Source organism: Molothrus aeneus, chromosome 6 (assembly GCF_037042795.1).
Source record: "Molothrus aeneus isolate 106 chromosome 6, BPBGC_Maene_1.0, whole genome shotgun sequence".
Classification (NCBI taxonomy): Eukaryota; Metazoa; Chordata; class Aves; order Passeriformes; family Icteridae; genus Molothrus; species Molothrus aeneus.
In genome coordinates, this window is record NC_089651.1 from 46,794,702 (window position 1) to 46,808,342 (window position 13,641).

The window sequence follows — 13,641 nt, forward strand, 5'->3', positions numbered from 1 at the left end:
GAAGTTTATGACAATGCTAACTGGCCTCATTTAAATGTCTTTATTCATATCCTTATGTTCTCTTTTCAGAGAGACAGACAGCTGTGCTACCTCCAGTCCAAAACTTTAGCTGTCTAAGTCTACTCCTTTCACATCCACCTAAAGTACACAAGGTTCTTAGGAGAGCATACCCAAGACACAATTCTAACTCAATGAAGATTAGAAGACACCAAACAGAACATGAACATAGGTTGAAGGGATGAGGAAGACAACAAGTAAGATAGAGGGGGAAAGCATGGAGAAAATATGCAGTTTTAGCAAAAAATGAAAAATGGACATGTTTGCTCAGTTCTTTCAATTGCAAGAAATTTCAAAAGCATCTGTGCACAAACACAGAAACCATTCCACTGCAGGGTGAACAGTGCCATAATAGTCTTTGTATAGTCAAAGACAGCTAGAGAATCACACAAAGTCTATGGAAATAAATGTAATATCCCCCAAATTTTTCTTGCATTAAAAGCCCCTCTAATTCTGTAGATGTCAAGTGGAGATAGTAAGCTATGGACACTTCCTCTAACTCAAAGACCATTACTTTGTACAGAATCCTTCTCTCAGTACTTGCCTTCATCTTAAAATTGCCCATGAGTGTGACTACAGGAAGAGATCTGCATCAAAAACCTTCAGAGGCAATGCCACCAGCTCCAGAACCTGCTCTGTATCTTTACAGAAGCATGAAAAGAGGCATGAGAGTTTCTCATTAAATTATCCATGGTTCTAATGATCAGACTTTCACTGCTGCTCCTCCCTTGGAGTCATGCTCATGATAGCCAAGGCTGCTAATTTACTTTGGGTTCCCTTGCAGTGATTTTCCTTCCCAGCTGTTATCAGTATACAGCTGGAGTTAATATGCTTCACTCTTGTTCACCATGTTTAAACTGGACTGAAACAGCTGCTGTTTGCTCTAAGCTTTGCAACAATGGTATCTAAGCCTCAGTGGCAGTTTGCACAGGCAAAACAGACTTTTATCTCAAAACGTCCAGATAGAATTTATTCGCTACTGCTGGTGAAGAAACCAAAATGTTAGTACTGCCCTACTTCCTAGCTACATAAAGTAGAAAAATTCATTTTTCTGCATCAGAGAAAATTCAGTTCATGGTAGTGAATTGTTTAGCTGGAACAATTAATGTGAGCAAAGAAACAAATAGAAATCATCTGTCAGAAGCAATCATCTGTCAGAAGCAGCTGCCTTTTCTTCACAGGGGTGAGTGCCATACCTAGAAAGAAAGGGCTTCCTATGAGTATTGAGGATTTAACAGTCACAATGCACTTCTACACCTCCTGTTCTTCTATCATTAAAAAAGACCATGTTTTTCACAGTAATGCCAAGTCAGCTGTGATAGTCTTTAACCACTGCATTTTTCCCCATTTATCAATATGCAAATGTTCATACATTTTTCTTCTATCTAAAGACAAACATAAAGCAATTCATTACTGCCTACTGTAAAGAAGAGTTAGGATTACAGATTGCTCTTCAGCAATAGGCAAGGCAGTATCAACAGTGAATGGCAAAGTATATAGACACACATTCTTAGAGCCTCCATTTCAGTTTTAGCTTAATTATAGGAGCTTGAGAAGAAAGTTCCATGACTAAGAGACTAGAACACTGTTTACACTTCCTTAAACTTACAAATGTAAAGTTTTAGTGACAAACCTTGCACTTGGGTCCCTAGCCTTGCACCACATCCACATTACAAAAAAAAAAAAGACTGCATTTGCTGAGGGACAGGCCATTTAGACATAGTGCTCCCTCATTCTGCTTAGAGCACTTTATGGAATCAATAACATGGATGGTCTCAATTACTTTTAGAAGTTTTAATTCACTTAATTAAAATACCATGATAAATATTGTTGGTTTTTTTTGTTTGAGCAATCCTGGCAGTAAATTAGATGGCTTGGCTCCCACTTAAAATATTTTCTTGTATCTGTATTTTCCAAGCTGCCTACAGTTATCTATACAACTTTCACTGCATGCAAAAGTTTTCTCTTAACCATGTGGGAGAGAAAGAAATTTAGCAGGTTCTGTTGTATATTTTATTAACTGAAAATAAACAAAAACATTGTAGAAGACTAAGCAAGTATTTAATGATCTTGACAGAAGTTGACATTTCTATCAAAGGTTAAACTTATCCCACATGCCAGATCCTTTTTGCTGGTGTTTGCTACCCAAAAATCCTCAGTATATAATTTAACAGTTGTTAAAAGGATGAATTTACCTGGGAATATATTTATGAAATAAACCAGAACTGTAGAGACCTCCGTTAGGTGCACCACCAAATCCCAAAGAATTACTGACTTCCCAGCAATGTCGTCCATTTTAACAAGAAGACTCCTTGACACTATCTCTATTTTTTGGGGTCAGTTTTTGTTGGGCAATATGCACATAACAAGGACATCCTCAATTTTTGAGATTCTAGACGGACAAAAGGATGGGGGGAAAGAGAATTCACCCTCATTTTCAGATAAATTGAGGGAAATCACTTTGCAGAAGAGGGAACTGAACCCACATATTGTCACTCGTGTGTCAAATTTTCTCTTTCTTGGTGTTTTTCACCAAATTCAATAAGCCATTTCATTTCTCTCTTCCCAGTATCAAGCCAAAGTCAGATAAGCAAATGGAACTCAGCAAGAGTACTTCCACACTAAGGCAAAAAGAGAGCCAACATTATTAGAAGATCCTGGAAACAGCAGTTTAAAACCTAACCACACACATACACTGAGCCTAGAGAATTATAGTAACTATTATTTTAATGGGTTTAGATGGAAAACATAAATTATCTTAATGATTTCCAGATTCCTCTGATAGAAATTTTGACTGAGCTAAAATCAGATAAACAGAGTATCAAAGACTTTAGTTCCAAATGCCTCCAGAACAATTACAAGACAGAGATGTTTGGAGAAGAAAGTAAATATTTTCAACAACTCATTAAATAAAAAGAACATGATAGAAAACGGATGATAGCAATATTAAATATTAAAAGCTGAAAGCAGTCTGAAAAGAAATGTCAGGTCTTTACTGCCTTATGAGGAAAGGGTGTTTTGCAACAAGACTGCAGGTTGCCAATGAATTTTACTGCATTTAGTCCCAGCTCTGCTCCCTAGGAGTTGAACAGGTAACACATTTATAACTACACAATAGAAACAAAGGTGAAATAGCTGTTCTCAAACAGGGAAAGCTGGCTAAGCCAGTGGTTTCAAACATTTTGAGATTTATTGCCAGTCATAAATGATAATAATGCATTCTCAGATCTGCATTTTAGAAACATACCACAGCAAAATTCTAGTAGCAGTAAGTTCTCACACAGCAGGATGTGTAAAACAAAATACCCAGGAAAAAAGGGATTATCAGTTGTTATAAAGCATTTGGGACAGATCTTGGAATGACATAAGCATCTACAGCTCCAGGAACCCCAGAGGAGCCAGGACCCTTTGCAACATATGAGGATCTGCCCTCTGGAGAAAGTGAGCTCAAGCTTGCTCGTTCACACTTCAGCCAAACACCTCGTTTCTCATACCTCCTCTGCTACCTGTTTATGCTGCTCTATGACTTTCTGCCTTTTGGATCCACAAGATGCAGTCAGTCCCAGGCATATAAATCCTTCAGAGAGCACAACAGCACCAGCTCAGCTCTCCAGATGTTTTACAGAAGCATAGCAAAAGCTGCTTCTGATGTAGGTCAGATGGATTATCTTTTGATGGTGCAGATGCTGCTCCAGGCTTAACTTCCACAGCCAGCTGTTTTGTGTTTTTGCTTCTGGGGAAGAGTGTCTGGGAGCTGTGCACCCCTCTCAGCACAGCTCTTCAGCTGAAGAGGGGTGGCTGATGGCCACCACGTCTCAAAACCAGCCAGCCCTAGTAAAACAGCCTAAATGGTTTTGAGACATTTGCCTCCAGGTACTTTGCTAGTACAGCAGCAAGGACAGCATATGTACCCACACACACTTACCAAAAATATAAAGCCCACAGTTAAAAAAAAAAAATTAAAAATACTAGTTTTATGGGGACTGTATGCAGGTCTGACTTGTACTGCCCACATAGGAGAGACATGTACTTCAAGTGGGCCTGAGCATGAGCAAGAGAGGACACAGCTTTCATTCCTATTCATTATAAACTTGAACAGTAGCAGGATGTCTGCAGGAATTACAAAAAGAGGAAACAAAAAATGTCATGGCAACACACACCTACCAGGTGCATGATAAGAAGCTCCTTTCTGTACCTGTTTCTGGAAGAAGCCCACAGCAGTGATATTTGCAGTAACCAGTGGGTGGGTGTGTGCATACCTACACCCCCCTTCTCTGCTTGTAGCCACAACTCTTGCAAGAGCATGAAAGCTCTGGAAATCTGCATGCAGAGATTATTCCACTTCTTCTGCCTTCCAAGGAAATTAAGATAATGTGAGGCTTTCTCTTTTTTTGTGACTGGGAATAAAAAAAATGATTTCATCCTGAAAGCAGTGGATCACAAAGAAGATGCTGAAATAACACAACAGAAAAAGAGAAGTTATGAGGCTTTTGAAGGACACAACCAGAAAGACATTCTTGTGAGAGACATCTTAGAAACAGTTCAACAGATGCAAAACTCTCCCAGTCCAGCAAATTAAAAAAAAAGAGTGTAATTGCATATATAAAACTGAAGAGAAGACCATGCATCATTAACCTAGTTTAGCTGATGGAGATTTTATGACAGACCATTGCACAGCCTGCCTTGGGCAAAGAGGCTCCCAGTGCTGTTTGAGCAGTTATGCAGTGGAATCAGGTAACAGAAATAGATGGTAAAGTCACACTCCATGATGCAAACAAACCACCAACTGCCCAGGCTCAGGAAGCATCTTCCCACACTGGGTAAATGATGACACAGCAGCACATCAGGGGAAATTTTACATGTTCCTCTCAATGATCACAAAAACAGGAAACTGAACGGAACAGATCATGGGGTATGAGCTGCCAGTCCTGTGCTGCCAGTCCTGTGCTGCAACCTCCTCTCATTCACTTACAGTTTGCTAAAGCAGAATTTTGCTTTTGAAGACCAGAAGGCCCATTATGAACCCATGTCCCACTCTCCTCAGCTTCTGACACCAGTGGATTTCAATAAGTTATGCCTGCACTACACTCAGCAATTTTAGCAGAAAGACATGTTTTTATTTCAGAAAATGTTACAATAACTAATTTCCTTCACTACTAATATTTTAACTATCTCCAGGAACAATCTACCTCAGCCTCAACAACATCACAAGATAATCTAAGGTGAGAAAATATTTCATTTAATAACACTTGTAAAGGCAGGCTTGCTCTTGCTCTCACAGCACTGTATTGACATTCCAAACTACTAGCCCACTATTGGCTCTGCATCCTTCTGACTGTATTTTGAGCAAGTGAAAAAGATGAGGAAGGTGGGAGCCTGCAGACAGCATCTCCACACTCCCTTTGGTGTCTGCCATAGCATTCAGGTAATATATTGTTTGCTGGACTCCAATATTACCTGGGCTACAGGTAACAGTTGCAAGCAAAGTTTAAAACTCTTGTAATCAGCAGGAATGCTTAATATTTTACTGCTATCACCCAGGATGTGACAACTGTACAAAAATACTATTTAACTTCAGCAAGCTTCTTTCAAGGGAAAGAAAACCACCTCAGATATCAGTTCTTAGCTTAGGTGTTGTCATAGCAGTAAAAGCAGAGCTCACTGTGAGCCCATGAGCTGCTTTGCACCTTCTCCTGCCAATGAGGTCCAGCTCTAATTGTGCCAGGGCAGAAACTTCTCCTGGAGCAGCCACATCTTCCCACACACACTTTTGAGGGAACATACCGTGTCCCACTCCAGCTTTGCCTTCTCTTTCCAGCTTCTCTGCCCAGACAAAGATGATCTAATGTATGTCTCTCTTCATGCAGGCCCTGAGCTGAACCCTAAAGATCACTTGTGCAATCTAGCTGTGGTCTCATTCAGCTCAGCAGCTGCTTCTTCCCAGGGCTCCAGCCTGGAGGAGGCCAAAAGGCTTTCAGCACATCTGCACACGCAGCCCAGGCACAGCACCAGAGCACATCACAAAGAAGAACTAACTGCTCCTGCCTACTTCCCCTAAGAAAAATAAAGCTGAGCAGGTGTGTGTACTTGAGCTATTGTGCTACAGGAACAACTGCTTCTGCTTTTCAGGCAACCCTTGGAGAAGGGGAACAAACCCTGGCACGAGTACAGGATCCAAAGTTGTCCTTCTGACAGGGGCCCAAGGGACACCCTGCCTCTGGTTTAGCACTACAGCCTTGCACCTGCAGCCCTAAAATGTAGACCTAATCCAATCCTACCCCAGTATGCAAAACATTAATAATATAATTTACAAGTGCCAAAAGAAAAATTTCCGTAAATCTGAACCAGTTTTTCTTGTGTAAGATTTATATTTTAATTAACAAGGACCCATTATAAATCTATCCCATGACAAAGCTTAAAACTTGGGATTTTAATATGCCAAGAATCCCCTCTGCTCTAGGCTGTAAAAGTTGATATAATGTTTCTTCCTAATGTTGCATTAGGCAAGCAACCAATTCCTCCAATTACTGATCTGACAACACTGTTCCTGTGAACAAAAGATAAATTCACTGACTTGGACAAGAATGTACAATATTGTATGTATTGGGGCAGTAAACAAAAGAATAAATCCATTATGTTGGACTGCAGGCCTTTCTGGATTCAGATGGAAAACGGCAAAGCAAGAGTTGAAGTCAGGACACCAGAAAAGAAAGCTGAAGAGACTAAAATATCTGTAAAAAAAGAACTTGGCTTTTGATGAGAACGTGGAAAGAATTCAACATAAGATAAGTCCTTTGCTCTAAGCAGATTAGGAACAAATCACAACTATCACCAATTGTTACTTTAAAATCTAACTTAAAACTTAAGACTTTCTTTATGTATTCTGTGTCAGGTTTTAATCCAATTTTTTCTCTTTCTGCTGTTAATGCCAAGAAGCCATGAAAATAGAACTGTCAGCAGTCCTTCTATAGCTCTGATACCAAACAAAACTGGAAACATCTGGATTCATTTTTCAACAAGACAGCCAAGAAGAAGGTATTTTAGGCAAGAGCATCTGCCTGTGGAGTTCCCTAACATGGCTAAATGTGTCTAGTTTTGAAAAGATGGCCCTTGGAATCCAACTCAATGCAACACTGAAAAAGAGCATTAAATGGCATTCAGGATTCCTCAGCTGCTGCCATGACCACAGAGCCATACAGAAAACACATGGATACACATATACCATCCAGACAGCTAATGCAAACAGCTCTTCTGTATATTTGGGGGGAAAAAAGAAGAAAAGAAAAGGAAGGAAACCCAAGCAGTTTTGCATGGAAAATTAGTTTCATTACCATTAAAACAAGAATGAAGATGGACAATTACTTTACATATACATGGGGCACACACATCACTGCTTTGTTTTAGATGGAGCAGTTTTTTAATAGTTATTTTGCACATAATTGTTATCCTGTTTCATGATGAAGACAAAAAACCTGCCAGTTATGAAGTTTCCAATAGGTGAGGATTCCCTGTTCAGCAGTTCTGCCCCAAACTGTCACTGCAGAACCAGTTACACAGTGGTGAGAGGAAGCAAACATGTCGGCTGTAGAGATAAAAGCTGGAAGACCGTGTCTGAGATTAAGAAAGGAAAGGTGACTCAAGTACATTTCATATATGAAAACAGGTTAAATGAATGACTCAAGAACAGGAAATGGGAACTGATCTTAAATAATTCAAATCCAAACCAGACTGGGAGTATGGCTCTGCAGGGCATGTGTACCGAGCTCAGGAAGCTGCCTAAACACACACTGAAATAAAAGTCCAGAAGGATACTGTCCTTATAAAGTACAACTATTTATTACTTTTTGCATGAAATCCACCCAGACCAGGAACCCAGAACCACTATAACAGCCCCAGCAGTGCCTCTCAGAGAGCTGTATTGGCTGGAGCTGCTGGCAGCTGCCCAGCCAGATGAGTGGTAACCAGGCATTGTGTAACAGAGGCATTTTTCAAGGACTTTGCACAGACATGGGGAGAAACAGCAGAAATCAAAACTGTCTCAATTTAATGGCAGTATCTAAGATCCCAATCATTATTGGCCAAATGCTGCTACAAGTCTGGGACATGGTGGTGGGGCTCTGCTCCCTTCTGAGGAGACAGAGGTCCTGAGAGCAGAAGCTGGCAGCATGAAGCTGCCATTCCCTGTTTTCCCTTAGGACAGAACTGTTTAACAACACAGAGAACAATTGCTACACCATAAATGTATGGGTTTTAAAAAAATTCTATTGAGTTTAAATCAACACTCTTCCTAAGAGATTTTGGACCCATGATTTCACACCCTGGTCAAACTACATCTGGAAGTACATATACCACTGAACAGAATGAAAGCCAGAGTAATTTAGGCAGAAGATCTGTGTTTTATTAAGGCTTCATGGAAGAAATTTTTTTGCAACTCTGGTCACTGCTGAGAAGATGGAGAACTGAATGGGAAAGTCAGAGAAAGCTCCCAATCTAGAGGCCAACAACTCCCTTCTGCAAAAGTAAATCATGGAGAAAGAAAACCCAACAAAACCAACACAGAATTAAAATTTTTAGAATTTCTCCCTACCACAAAATTAAACTGGTCCTGAGAATGTTTTGTTGTCACTTAAGAGTGCTAAACAACAAAATTTATCTCAGAAACAGGATGCAACTTGCTTTTGTATCAATTCACCACTAACCACAAAGGCACTGCTCAAGTGATTTTTAAACCTCATCCTGACTAACCCTCCTCTCTGCATGGCAGGTGCTTTCCTTATGGGAAGATGTACAAACACAGTGCACTCACTGCAGGCCTGACCTTTATAAAGAGAATTCTGCCACAGCCTCACATTGCTCTGCTCTCTCCAGCCCCTGTCAAGTCCTGGTCAAGGGCTGGGCCATCTCTGGCCCCATGAACCACCTGACCCAGCTTCAACAAGCAGGGTGGGCAAAGCCACCTCCAGCCCCCTCTGCCCACAGAGAACTCTGGGGGAGAGAGGGGCTGCAATCCTTCAGGGAGAAGCGACCCCCCAGCTCTGATGATGAGGCTGTGCACCAAAGGCAGGCAGCCTGAGGCTCTCCATGCTTCAGCCAGAGCTGAGGCACTGCACTGCATCCATGCAGGGGCTCTGGGGCCCAGAGCCAGGCACCCCTGCCCAGGCTGCAGCACCCTGCGCCCTGCTCACAGCCAGGCTCCTGCCTCCAAAGCAGAGGTGCCAAATTAGTGGAGTGCCATGGAGGTTTCAAAGTCATTGGGAAATGGCCCTTCTAGACCGCTTTTTTTCAAAGCTGGTTTAATTGCCAAAGGAGTATCTCCAGAACTCACTCTTCAGGCCATTACAGTGACCACAAGGACCCCCCAAACATCAACACCCTTCATTTGGGACCTAATTATCTGTTCTCTCCAGTTTAAGTCTGGCTATTAGATCACTGAAAAACAAAGATTCAAAACAAAATCACCAGGGTACAATTTACAGGAAAGATAAGCACCAGATTGACGACATAATTTATTTTTGGCACTGAATTAGTGCAAACTTCAGCTGCAATGACAGACAAACAAATACTCATACTACGCTTAAGAAAAGTATCCTCACCAATTCTGCATGGTTTGATGTATTAAGATAATTAAAAAATATAATGGAACACAAAGAAGCTCAAGCAAACCCAGGTTCTGATCCTCTTCCCACATGAGGCTTCTCAGTTTAGATGTGAAGATCCATGCTGGCTGCAAAAGGCTTCCAGGCTAACTTCTCTCTGCAGAAGGAATCCTCCTGATGGAGCCTGAGCAGCATTACTAACTAGAACAACAACATGGCTTAAACACAGACTGTTCTACTTCCAGTCAGAGCTTGCTCTGCCTTTCACTTTAAACAGATGAGATCTTAAGTTCTCTGCTGACAGAGATTGGGTGTTGTCCTACTTAGATTAGAGAGAATATTTACCAGATTTAAGGTATCTGGGGAGATAGCAACTCAGGGTAAACAAAGCCATTCTTCTATAAAATTAAACAAGAGTCCAAAGAGAGGAGAAATACATCAGGATATGCATCACATAAAATTCACTAAATGAAGTAAATAGCACCTTAATCAAGCAAAAAAGTTCAATAAGTGTTTCACCAAAGTCAAAGTGTACTGCTGGTATAAGCCACAGCAGATAGGAGAGACATGACAGGCCTAAGCCAGCCCAAGTCTGGTTTCCTAGCTGAGGCTGTCCTGGCAAGGCAGGTCCTCTGGCTCTGCCACCACACATGGGGGCTGCATCTGCCTGTCCCAAACTTGCTGAAAGGGCTGGCTGCTACTGGGGGAGCTGTGCAGCTCTGCCTTGCCAACAGCCACTCCTGCAGGACCCAGTAAACACGCAGCTGCACAGTGAGCTGGCCCAGCTCACTGATTAGATGCAAAATCAAATGACCAAAATAAACAACCTTTTCATTTTCTTTTAAAAAAATAAGTAGTTTTTTAACTCTCCCTGTGGCTGACTGCACAAGGTGGGGTCAGAATGCAGTGGGGAAAATGGGAGGCCAGAGCAGGACTGCCCATTTCACAGCCAAGCCACAGCCCTGGGGAGAGTGAGTGCATTTAGAGTAACTTACAACTGAAACTGAACCACCCACCAGCAGGATGAGTGAAAAGCCAACCAGCAGATACTAAACAAGTGACAGAACAAACAAGGAAAACAACTAAGCCTGAGGTTTAGGACAAAGAAAAAGAGACCAGTGCCTAAACTTTTTTTCCAACATTATAAATTAATAGCCTACACACATGACTGAACAATCCTGCCCACATTCATTCTTTCCACAGCATAAGAAGAAAGAGGAATTAATCACCTGGGGATCCATCATCTAAATTAAATGCAGGGGAGGGCAGTGGAATTCATGTGACATCTGTGAAGTCCAACATACCCTCTGGGTGCAACGTTTTTAGTAGGTGCCATTTTTATAAGTATTGGCAAGAATCAAGGGACACTTCAGTATGTATTCTCTTGAAATTAAGTATTGCTTAACCACATATATTCTGCAAATATATATTTTAATATTTAGCATACAGTTGGAAAAAGGATGAAAAATTAAACTTCCCCACTCCTGGATTTATGCCCTAGCCACCGAGTTGTAAGATCACAGCTCACCTAATGAGTATTTGTGTACTGAAAGCAAGGTGGAACAGTTTAATAAGAAGCCAGAGACCACCAGCCCAGAACAGCACAAAGGTTTATGGGTCTAGCACTCTCTTGAGAAATGAAGGATGCAAAATTTGAACTTGTTTCTTCACATGTGTCTAACAGCTATAGAAACAACCTAGAAAGAACAGGAAGGGGGGGAAAAAGGCATGGCAATATATTCCCTTACACGGTTTTTAAGTAGTCCTGATTCCCTGATTCCTGACTCTCCAAGAAGAACTTATCAAGGTGCACCTCATTTCTGAATGCCTGGACAGCTTGGACACCCAGCTAATCACCACTGTAAAAACTAAAGGCACATAAAGCAGCAAACCTCGATGCATTCAGCAAATATCACTGGGAAAAACCTGAGCCTGCACAGGTCAGAGACTGAGGGCTGGGACTGCAAGGGTCCAGCCCCAAGGTGTAGGTGCTCACAGGATCTTTTAGATGGGAAGGCACTGGACAGCTGTGGCCCCGTGGACATCCTGAGTTACTTTCCTGCACAATTACAGCAGGCAGACTGGAAGTGTGCATTGTAGGAACAGTCACAATAACAACCTTCTCATTCTTATCTAGAGAAATCAAATCCACATCAAAGGAGAGTTACAAGACCAGCTTAATTAATGATGGTATTTATTTCTCATTGCTGTTTAACAACCAGGGTGATCCAAAACACCCAGGATCCAGCTTCATGGTATGGATTAAACAACTGTGAACAGGACAACTTGAAACAGCTTACAATTATACCTGCTGCTTTAGCAGCGCTAGTGGATACAGCAGGACATAACTTCAGTAAATATGTGTTTTCTGATGCTAATTTCATCCCACGCAGAGGGGAAACCGTCTAGCTATATTCACAACTTCCTTTGGAGTTTTGGCTAAACCACATCTCTAATTACTTGAAGCCTAGATGAAGATGATCTAATCAGCTATTGCTGGCCTGTGACATCACTTAGCTGCTAATTCACACAGAACATTTGAATTTTAGAAGGCCATTTTCATACAGCAATAGCGCGTCGAAACTGCTCTAAGTACAACTGAAGTACAACTGTTCTAAGTACAACTGAACCTCGCACCTAATTTGAATGAAGAGTCAATTCCCCGGTACTTCAAAATAGTTACTACTTCATTACCCACTTAGTACTGAATGAATACTTAGCACTTCATTCCCCAGTACTTCAAAATAGTCACTACCTGCCTGCATCTCCCAAAGTCGACCGGAATCACAGACACTCGGCATGGCTCCTGCTCCCGGCTGCCCTGCCCGCGGCCCCCGGGGGGATCCTGCCCTGGCCCCGCTGCCTGGCCCGGTACCTGCTGGGATGGCGCTGCCGGCCCCTCTGCCCGCCGGAGCTGCCGCGAGACAGGAACGAAGCCGAAGCCGGTGCCGAAGCCGCCGCTCTCCCCGCGCTGGAGCCGCCGCTCGGTGCGCGCCGCCCGGCCCCCGCCTGCCCTCCCGGGCCGGGCCCTGCCGCTCTCCCGCCTGCCCTCCTCAGCCGGGCACGGCCGCTCTCCCGCCCTGCCCTCCTCAGCCGGGCACGGCCGCTCTCCCGTCCTGCCCTACTCAGCCGGGCACGGCCGCTCTCCCCCGCCTGCCCTCCTCAGCCGGGCACGGCCGCTCTCCCGCCCTGCCCTCCTCAGCCGGGCACGGCCGCTCTCCCGTCCTGCCCTCCTCAGCCGGGCACGGCCGCTCTCCCGTCCTGCCCTCCTCAGCCGGGCACGGCCGCTCTCCCGTCCTGCCCTCCTCAGCCGGGCACGGCCGCTCTCCCGTCCTGCCCTCCTCAGCCGGCCCTGCCGCGGCCCGCCCGGCCAGGTGCGCTCGGCAGCGCTTACTCACCGATCGCTATCGCCCAGGGGGAGTTTCCCCGGCGGCTCGGGACTCTCCCGCCTCACCTGAGCTACTCGCCGGGGCAAACCTGCCTCCAAATGGCTGCCAGGGACTCTTCTTTGGCTCTTGCAGGACCGTGACACCTGCAAAGTCGGTCCAGAGCTGCCCCTCGCTTTGCTAGAAGTACAGCCAGGCTTCTGTTTTAGAGAGAAAAAGCGATTTTTTCATGTTTTAGAATGTTAGAAAACGGCATGTCCAGTCGGAAAATGGATCCGTGCTAGGCTTCACATGGACACGTGAGAAAGCCCCTGCCACTAGAGTGCACAGTTCGTAGGGTAATTTAGGGATCACACACAGCTGATTGGTTTAGAATTTTCAGCAGGAAGTGCTGGTTTGAAAATTTCTTTGCAGGAAGGAAAAGTTCTGTAAGTGTCAAGGTGGTTTCTCCTTGATTCTAATTTTGATAACTGGAACAATACCCCAAGAGGTCAATATGAAGAAAAGGTGGGGCTGGATTAGTAGGGGAAAGTGTGTATTTCCCCAAAGAAATGTTTACATTCTGAGAGCATTTAAATTTCCAGTCATTGAAGTTTTGCACA